The following is a 10,613-nucleotide window of genomic DNA, read 5'->3' as shown; positions in this document are numbered from 1 at the left end:
ATGAAATGTACTCATTTCTTAGGCTCAGTCCTGCCATTTTTTGCTGGGGGTCCTGACTGAAGGTGCATTAGGGTTAGTAAGAACATTTCCATCTAGTCCAGTGGCATTTGGGGAACTTGCATTCGGCCAGGCTCCAGCACACAAGTCAGCCTCCATGCCAGCAAAGGTTATGCTCACGGATCATAACCATTGCCTGTCAGGAGGAATATAAAATCAAAACATTTACTTCTAAAATCCTTGCAAAATGCAATCATTCCACAGTGTGTTCAAACAATTTAAAAACAAACTAATGAACAAAGAACTCCAGCCCTCTCCATTTTATGTTACAGTGAAGTCCGGTGCAACATATAATACAGTATAAAACCATCACAAAAAATAAAAACACTAGATTCCTGTTAACCCCAGAAAGCTATAGGTCACTATAGGACCAACACACTGACATTTAATAGGGTTTAATAAAAAAAATACTTCCATGAACTCTGACACAATTGCACTTGCTATACTTCATTTGGCAAAAAGCCTGTTTGCAATTACGTTATCACCTGGTAACACCTCCAGAGCTGGGATCCTTTCAACATTTCCCCTGGTTTCACTCTGAACCTTCCTTTCTGTGGCTGATCACCTAGTCATTTTTTTTCATGTTGATTTGAATTGTGACAGAGGGTTTTTCAGCATTGATGCAAGTTATTATCATCACTATTAAGAAACAAAATGGCATTTCTAAGCAATTTGCTGAGACCAACAATAACAAAAAGGATCTGGGACCAGGCTTTCGTAATTGATCATTAACAACTGACTATAAACTCATGTTTTATTAACTGTAGGTATTACATTGATGTGAAAAAAAAAAATTGTACAGAAACTTCACTGATGCTGCAAACATCTTAATAACAGACTCTGAGGTGCAAGGAATGGACAGAAACTGCTTTGACAATGGCTTCTTAGAAAAGATGGAGTCAAACTGTTCATAGTCCATTACGGATTTTCTGGGATGCCTTTTTAGGACAAAAAGTAGCTTAATGAAGGTGGTCAATTACGTAGGTTTTTTTCTGTATTTACATTACAATAGATCTAGCCAAGTGATTACAATATCAACTTTGAACAAGGGCTTTGGACAGCCATGAATACTGGAACACAAATCCAAGTGCAGGAAATGGGCTTGTGTCTCATTAGGTAGTATGTTTGCTATATACTGATAAATTAATTCACTTGCCAAGATGTTTGTGTGGTGGGAATACTTATGTGTAGTGCTATTCTTACTGCACACTTTTCCAGCCAAGCAGGATACGTGACAGTAGTAAGAACAGTTTATAAAGTCCTGGCAAAAATACCTGGAAGTGCTCTGATGTCAATAAAGAGAGGGAAATGGTTTCTTTCACAGAGGGCTGTGAACCAGTGGATCTTGTTCCATGCTAAAACTGACATAAATTTCTGCTTCCTTCTTTCTTTTTTTAAGCTGCCATTTGAAACAAAAAGCATATCCATTCTAGCAGCCTTAGAGGTCTGACTGCAGCTCCCCCAGACCGCCGTACATGTTGATAACCCAAGGAGCTCCTCCTCTGCCCCCCTTCTGCCCCACAGGCCGGTGGCCAGACCTTGCTTGCTGCTTGTGTGCTGCCTGCCTTGGCAGCCCTGCACAGGCAGAGCAACGAGGTGTTCCTTGGAGACCTTAGCCAAGGAATGAATCCTGACCGCCCTTCCTTTGCTGAGTAATCCCTTGGTCATCAGTGGCACTGATAAGTGACAGAGTGTCAAGGGAAGGGGATGAGTTTCCTGGACTACCAAGGTGCTGTTTATGGGACTGTGCTCTTTGGGCAGCTATAACTCAGCAGCAGAGGCACAGGGCAGGGCAATGGACTAGGGCTGCCATGTGCCTGATTCTGCCCGTGTGCATTCACTGCGTTTTTGCAGAGTCCTGTGGAGGCAGATTATTTCATTATTTATTTTTTAAATAAGTACAGCCTGCGTTTTGCCTCCAACTTGCTAGAGCTGAGGTCCCAGCCTGCCCTCCCTGTGGAGGCACTGCAGGGAGGTGAGGAGGGGATCCAGGACCGGCAGGAACTCCTTGTAGCAGAACAGGCATTGTTTGTGCATGTGACTGTGGTTACACCGTGTTTTAATCAAATTCAGTGCAACATTCCTGAAGGAGCAGGGGTGGGAGACTTGGCAGGGAGGCGTGGGTGGAGGATGGGATTTGGCATCAAGAGGATACTGTGGTTAGATCTGCAACATCAGGAGGGAGTGGGGACTCTGCTGCAGGATCAGGTAGAGATGGAGGCATCTGAGGTAGGGATGGAGGCTGGGCTCAGAGAGGCTGGAAGCTTCTGAGGCTACAAGGAGATCTTTCAAAGACACGTCTAACCAGGACCACCATGTGGGGATGGGATGAGGTCAAGAATGCTGCTCCCCACCTTGGCATCCTCCCTCAGGGCTGGTGGATTATCCATTCTCCAATCACCTTGGATTTTGTCATCTAAAATATAGCAGGCCTTGATATTATCTCACAGAATATGCCAGATGAGTAACTCTGATCCAGGGCATCACAAACAACCAAATACAAATCCAAAGAAATCAAGAGAAGAAAATATTTTAATCACCTCTAATACTGTTGCTATAAAGTGGCTAATAGACTAAAGGAAGAAAATGTGCCATTCTGTTATTATTGAGCCTGTGGGAATAAAATCATGACCTCCCTCGCAAAACAGTATCCCACCAAATCCCTTCATCTGCAGGAAACGGACCTGTCCAACAAGTTGTGAGAAGAGACTGATCTAATGACATGAATGCTAGGTTGAAGGTCAGCACAGATGTAGACCAAGACGTTTCTCAGGTGCAAGGCAGGTGGGTAGAAAAGGTGATCTACCTTTTGGTTTGATGTACAAGAATACATTGATTTTATGCCCTGAAGGAACAAGCCTGCCATTCTGCACAGCAGAAGTCAAAACACTGTAGTGCTGGAGGAATACATAATCCATCTGTGAGTTTTAATGCTGCTCACACTGGAAGTTATGTTAGATCTAAATTTGGTAGGATACAGCAAGAATGCTCATGTCCCTGCAGACCTGAATCACAGGTTTCAACCGTCGTTGAAGCTTCCACCATAATCCATGAGTTGATTCACTGCTACTGAATGGTGAGGTCCCATTTCCCCTGCCCTTGCTGCCCCAGCTCCCAGCCACCACTTTGCACTTTGGTCCTCTCTGTGGACCAGTTTAACCCCTTGAAAAGGCAGAAAACAACTACATCAAAGAATGGGATAATTTTCTAACATTGACATAGCTAACCTAGCTAGCAGAAAGGTTTGAGGAGAGCGACAAAAGGGATGCCCGGGAGGGCAGGAGCAGTGGGAAAGGAAGAGCAAGGATTGGAGTAAGTGTGTAAGGATTTCCCCTTTTGGCAGCAGGGAGTCGGTCAGCCAGCAGATGGGCACAGCTGCCCCGAAAACCAGAACCTGAGATGCACCATGATGGTCACTGTCACAAAACCAGATAGAGCTACTGGCAGACAGAAGCTCTCTGAGTCGTGAACTAGTTGGTGTTTTTGTTGTTTTTTCCACAATGCCTAGTGCAAGTACTGGAGCAAGGTAACTGATAAACCATAGCAAAACGTAAGTCATTTCTTCGAGATGTGTCTGAGTTAACTAATAAGATGAGGAAATGAACTAAATTCAGTAATTAGAAGTTCTGTTGATCTAAGACAAAAGTTATCAGACCATTCCTTTAATTAGCTGGTATTTAAGGTTCTTCACATCAGTGTATTAAGATTAATGGAAATTCTATGTCCACCTGTAAATATCTACTACTAATTTACTGTTTACTTTGCCATATAACCTGCAAGATGGTTTGTGTATATGCAAGGGTAAGGTGTTTCAAGAAGTCCAGGAGCAGTTTAAAGAAGAGCTGAAAGCTCATCCTTTTTTCCTCCCTAGCTCATCTACTAAAAGATATTATCTCTTCCTCACATGTCTTGCTTTGCTGTGCAGCAAGAGATGTTATTTTTCACTTGTTTTCTTAAGAAATTATTCATATAGCTTAGTCCATGTAGTTCGATTATCCGTATTTCCTACTCTTACCACTAAATCAGCACCTGGTCATGTTGATACCCAGTTTAATTTGTATCCTTTCCTATTCTTCTGTCCATGACATCAGAAGACATGTTTGAACCTAGTGAGGCTTGATCCTGACCAAGCATAAATCAGAGGAGTTCATTACCCCTCTTCCTTCACATTAGATCTAGATGAGGTGTCCCCCTTCACTGAGAAACTTGTCAGTTTGTAAAACAGTTTTCCATACTTTTGGAAAGTATGGATGGAAAGGCATCCACTCAGACATCTGAATGGGCTTAAAATGCTCCACAGAGAAGAAAGCCAAGATACACTGACCTCCCTCTTTTTTCCTTTGAAGAAGGTTTCCTGGTGGAAAAGATGGTTAATTTTATTTTATGCTTTAGCATGAGGAAAATACATTCATTTCAATAGCTCACATGTAAAAGATGTTTGGTAAGCAAACTGTTAGAGTGAATAAAAAGAATGAATCAATGCGCAGATTTAATCTGTTAAGAGCATACGTATATACTTCATATATATGTGTGGATATATAAAATGGTGAAATTCTGGCTCAGTTGACCTTACTGAGGTCAGAATTTCACCCATAAGCTTGTTATTATTGTCAATATTTCCAAGTCTATTATAGAGCTTTTAACTAAAAGGCCTCCAGAGCACAGAGAATGAAAGTCCTGGGAGTTTTGCCCCTGTAAGAGAGACAGCAAGGGAAGACTTGCAATGGCCATTTCACAAAGTGTTTCATATTGAGCAGAGCGATTGTAACCGGTGGCATGTATGAGTGAGTCTTCCCTTCCACTCGAGTCAAGGACAATCAATTTTATTTTTAAAATGTCATAATCACTGGTATTGATCAATGTTCCCTAATGGGGGTGCTCTTGAATCCATACTGGCTTGGGCTATCGCCATTTCCCTGGCAATTCAGGCTCAATTAGGCTGTCTTGATAATGCATGTCAGCTTCATTTAATTGCACTCAGGCCCGCAGTGTGAGAAAAGGGCAAGCTGACGGAGTAATCCCACACTTCCACTTTGCAGTGAGCTGCCTATTTGTTTTATTTGTTCACATTTTAAAGGGCTAAGCACTTGTTATATGGAAAACACAGGAGAGCAAAAGTCAAGAAGTATTAATAAGCCTTGGAAAACAGAGTTAGAACTCAATTGCTTGTGCAAAGAATTGCTGATGGTTTCAGTATTTTGAAAATAAGGTGGATTTTGTTGCTAGGGTGCTAATGAGTAGCATTTGTCTCATGGGAAACAGTAAAAATTGGGTGAAAGCAAATGTCTTCTAACAAACAGCTACATTCTAGGGAAAACAATCTGTTTATTCCTTGGTTGGCTGACGATAACATGGCAGAAGCAACCTCTAAAGGAAGCTGCTAATGAGCTGGGGATCATAGGGTTATGGTTTCTTCCATAATATTTAACATGACTGTTAACAAATGTTAATAAATTAGGAGACAGGGGAAGAGAGGGATGGCAGCAAGCCAGCAAAAAGGAAATAGCCATTAAACACCTAAGATCTCCAATCTGTGAAAGAAGTACATGAGTAGCTCGCATTTCCCACAGCAGAGCAGTTGCGAGCTGAAACAAAGAAATTACATGTGAGTACCAAAGTGCTTGACTGCAGACAGAAGCTCTCTGGCCTTTGCCTCTAGATCTGAAACTAAATATTGGAGGAAGAAAAATGCAGGTATGAGAGAAGTGAGGGAAAAGACCTCCAGTGGGGCTCCCTAGAGCACAGTGCCCCCTTTATAGTGAGGCTATATGTTGCCGGGCCACCTTCCCACCTCCTGGCTGAAGGTTAGGTTTGCTGAAGGAATAAAGATGTCAGAGTAGCGCTTGGAAGGTAAAGTGGACTCACTGCCACAAGTTCCGGATTGTCAGCTCCAAAACTCAATGTATATCTTGGGAATCAGACACCGATCCAATCATAAAAGGCAGACTAAGGTTGCATTTCATTTTGTTTCTTTCTAATTTTGTTATTGCAAGCAGTGGATGCTGCTAATCAAATATCTACTTGATATTTGGGTGAGAGGAGGCAAGGCTCATCCAACAGATTTTGGATGCCTTGATTCCTTGGAGCCAGTGGCTCTGCTGAAGTAACAGCGTAGTCTGTCTGGAGGGACCTGTGCTCCAGCTGTGGGCTGGCGTAAACTGCAGGATCCAGCCAAGCTGAGGCTGTCTTTCGGCTGCCAGCTAGGGGCTTTGGAGAATTGTCCTCAGCATCACACCAGTAAGTGGCAGCACCTCATCTCCATCGCTCTGCAGTCTCACTGTCTTTACCTGCAGAGCTGTGCCCTGCGCCGTCTGACAGGACTATAGTAGCAGAGCATTAGAAAAACAATATGAAAATAAACTCACTTCAGTGCTGGAGATGATGTCATTTCTTGCCTCTGTCTTTCTGTTTTTCATCGATTTCTTAAGTTTTCATTTTCTAGCCATGACAACCTCTCTGTTGTTCCAGGTCTCCTCTGCTCCAGACTCTCCAGGTTGCTTAGCTTATGAGTTTACTTCCCTTCTAGTCTTAAACTTGATGAGGGCAGTGCACATGACTCAGTTTATAGCAAATACTGAAACCACCCAAGACAGGCAGGGAAAAAGAAAGATGTAGGTTTCAGTCTGAGATTTTAGTTTAACTGGGCTGAAAACATTCCAGTAGTCCTACAAAGACATACAACTGGTGCATGAAGACTATAAGATGGTAAAAGTGCTTAAAGAGGCCACCTAGAAGTGCTCTAATGTTGTCAGGTAACATTATCTGACTACTACACAAGGTAATAGACTTATCTGACACAGCTATCTCTCACTTGTGTTCCTCTTCTACAATTTATTTTATTAGAGCTATCTTGTATAGCATTTTTTAAGAAGACAAGAACAGTGCTCTTTATTTATTTGTACAATTTAACTGTGATGTTTTGCTCGGCCAGCCTGGTGATCTGGCAAGCAAAAAGGCCCAATTCTGCAACATTATGGCCGACAGAATTTTGGCCAGAACCAAACGGAAAATACCAAAACTATTAATTTTTACTTTTTACATCCAGTTCTGGTTTTTAATTGCCTAACATATGAATCTGTTGGTTTCATCTGCTTTTTATTCTTGTTTTAATTGCCAATAACACAGCTTTTTTCAGTATTCTTTTCACAATGAACACTTAACAAAAAAAGAGCACACACAAACATTACAAAAATTCTCCAAAGCTCTGTTATGTTTTTTTTAAAGTTCTTTTATATATGTATTTATATATTCATTTATTTGTATGTATATATTTCACCAGCTTTAGTTTTCACATTTGAAATAAATGAAGACCTATAATGCCTAAGAATGCTTTACAAAATTTCCTTAAATTGATCACTGTGTACTCTTATATACCTGTTTATGAAATGTACATGCTACGGGTATGGACTACAAATTATTTTTTGTGTTACAGGTTACTAAAGACGGGCCTCTTTAGACATTCAAATGTAGAAAATGCAAACCCAGATGTTGCACTCCCCCCCGCCCCCCAAGATTTTCATCACCCGCACTTGTTTTGAGTATGTTTGAGTTTTAAAAGTTACATTACACAGCAATTTCAATATAATGAAGCAAAGAGAAAATTCATAACTCCGGTAACATGATCACTGATGTCTATGGGCCACATGCCAGAAACACTAAGGCCAGTAATGCACAATTAAATTTAACTACAATTGGTTATTAGCATAATAAATATACACACATGTATCTGGTGAAATCCTCCTGAAATTAGGACTGGCACTGTCAATGTTGTCTGCTTGTAAAAACACTCTATTTTAGAGTAAGAGCACAGTCTGGAGCAGGGAAGAAGTGTCACACAATTCATTATGCATGACTAAATTAGTGAACTTTTGAACAGCAGCTGTCAGTGGGTACAGAGGGAAATCTGCTTCCATTCAGAGTCAGAAGATGCCCCATTCTGCCTGCAAAGCCCCCGGCTAGAGAGAGCACTCCCCCCACATCTCCTCCAGCCACAGGTGGGTGCCGAATGGTGATGACTGACACCTGAAGCCAGCCGCTCCTTCCTTGTGTTGGGCTTCAACAAAGGAGTGGTGTGGTAAGGACTCCAACTCCAATGTATGACCGAAGGAGAGATGCTCACATCTTCTTGTAGAAACCTCAAAAACTGACTGGGTGAGATGCTCCGTGTATTGGCCAACTTCCACCCCCTGTGAAAGCCAGACATAGCAAAATGTTGAGAATTAAGCCAGACCTGGGTGTGTTGGAAAAGCCTCTTCCTAAATGCATGCCATCTTCACCATCATGCCTGCAAACTACAGGACGTTCTTAGAGGGGCCTTGGCAGCACAAGGGAAAGGTACAGGCTGCTGGCTGCCGTGGGATCGGTGTCACACAAGCCAGAGTCATCTCCTTGGTCCTTGCCTCAGTGATGAAACCCAAAGACAATGAGCTTGTTGTTTAGGCTTGCCAGGGCCTTAAAAGAAATCATTCTAAATGAAAAACAAAAGCTCAGTATGTTTCTGGCAATGTACGTATGGTGGTTTGTACTTTCCTTACAGTAATTGTCAGTGATGTGGTGCACTAGGTTTTGTCATGTGTATTCCTGTTTATTTGAAGGACTGTTTTTTAATGTGCATTTATAATGGCAGGCTTTCTGGGCACCTATAAGTTGGGTATTATCTTTTGCTGTACTTTCTCATAAATCCTTCATGTATGAAAGGAGATGTAATAGGTCATTTTGTACCACGGTTGTAAAATCTTCACGATCTTCTTTAGAGACCTTGTCCCTAGGTATCACAGCCCATGTAAAAGTGATTTGGCACAAAAGCACCGTTACTGTAATTTATTTGGTTTCTGTTGGAACATCATGGATTTAAGTTTTTTTTCTAAATTTTTAAAATGTTTGTATCATTCTCAATTATTTGCACAAGCATAGCAACTATTTGAAAGATTTTTTTTTAATAAAGAAAGATCAAGAAATAAAGTACGGTGAGGCTTTCCTTACAAGAATGTAGAGATAATGTTTGCAAAAGAAAAAAACTAGCCAGAACGAAATCTTACTTAAAATTAAAATGTTTGCTGCTGTCAGATAATGAATATCTGGACTAGCCTTCTGATGACTAGCAAGGGTAAGCAATCAAATGGTTATTAAAATGGAGCATGGTTACTTAATGAAAGGCATAAAGGGACATCGCTCCCTTGGACAAAGGGAACTGGACTCAATAAACCAGAAGAGTCCTTCCCATTTCCTTATCTGACAATTAAAGTTTTAAATACAAAACTTGAGGGAGTATAAAAAAATATTTTCACATAGGGAAGAAAAGGTCTTAGTTTTTCTTAGGGAATGGACAGTGTCTGGAGTGATTTGAGAGAAGGGCACAGATAATGAGAAGAATCAATGGCCACACTAAACGAGCAACAGGGGTTAAGGCCTGTAGATGGAAATTTGTCTGCCAAAAAACAAAGGTGGGCTGAATGTAGTAGAATTTTAGGAAGTACTGGCTAGACTTGTTTCCACACATCACAGTGCAGAGTTCTCTAGATGTTTCTTCTTATTCTAATTGCAACAAATATGAAAGCTGCTAGTCAGTATACAATTTCTGTTCACCACACACTATGCCTAGTGGAAATTAAAGATGGAGGAAGAGAAAAACAAGTAAAGAAAAACTCAAAGAATCAAAAAACTCAAAGAAAACACTTTAAAAAGTTCCAAAACAGTTTCAAACTCAAAATCTTTGTAAATGGAGACCCCGCTGCCCCCAGCCACTACTGAATGCTACCAATATACATCTGAAAAGAAAGTGGCTGTATTGGGTTTGCATGGCAAAGTTTTAGTAGCAGGGGGGCTACAGGGGTGGCTTCTGTGAGAAGCTGCTAGAAGCTTCCTCTGTGTCCAATAGAGCCAATGACAGTGGGCTCCAAGATGGACCCATCGCTGGCCAAGGCTGAGCCCATCAGCAACGGTGGTAGCACCTCTGTGATAACATGTTTAAGAAGGGAAAAAAACCACTGCTGCGCAACAGCAATCAGAAGAGAGGAGTGAGAACATGTGAGAGAAACAACTCTGCAGACACTGAGGTCAGTGAAGGAGGAGGGGGAGGAGGTGCTCCAGGCACCAGAGCAGAGGTTCTCCTGCAGCCCATGGTGAAGAGTGTGGTGAGGCAGGCTGTGCCCCTGCACCCATGGAGGTCACTGGTGGAGCAGATATCTGTGAAGGACCCCACACCGGAGCAGGTGGATGTGCCTGAAGGAGGCTGTGACTGTGCTGGAGCAGGTTTGCTGGCAGGACCTGTGACTCTGTGGAAGGTACCCACACTAGAGCAGTTCATGAATAGCTTTAGCCTGCAGGAAGGACTCATGTTGGAGAAGTTTGTGGAGGACTGTCTCCTGTGGGAGGGACCCCATGATGGAGCAGGGGAAGAGTGTGAGGAGGAAGGAGTGGCAGAGACAATGTGTGATGAACTGACTGCAACCTACCATTCCCAATCCCCCTGCACCGCTTGATGGGAGGAGGTAGAGAAATTGGGAGTGAAGTTGAGCCCAGGAAGAAGGGAGGGTTGGGGGGAAGGTGTTTTAAGA

The sequence above is a fragment of the Strix aluco genome, chromosome 2 (assembly GCF_031877795.1).
Source record: "Strix aluco isolate bStrAlu1 chromosome 2, bStrAlu1.hap1, whole genome shotgun sequence".
Lineage (NCBI taxonomy): Eukaryota > Metazoa > Chordata > Aves > Strigiformes > Strigidae > Strix > Strix aluco.
Note: the sequence above shows the minus strand (reverse complement) of the source record.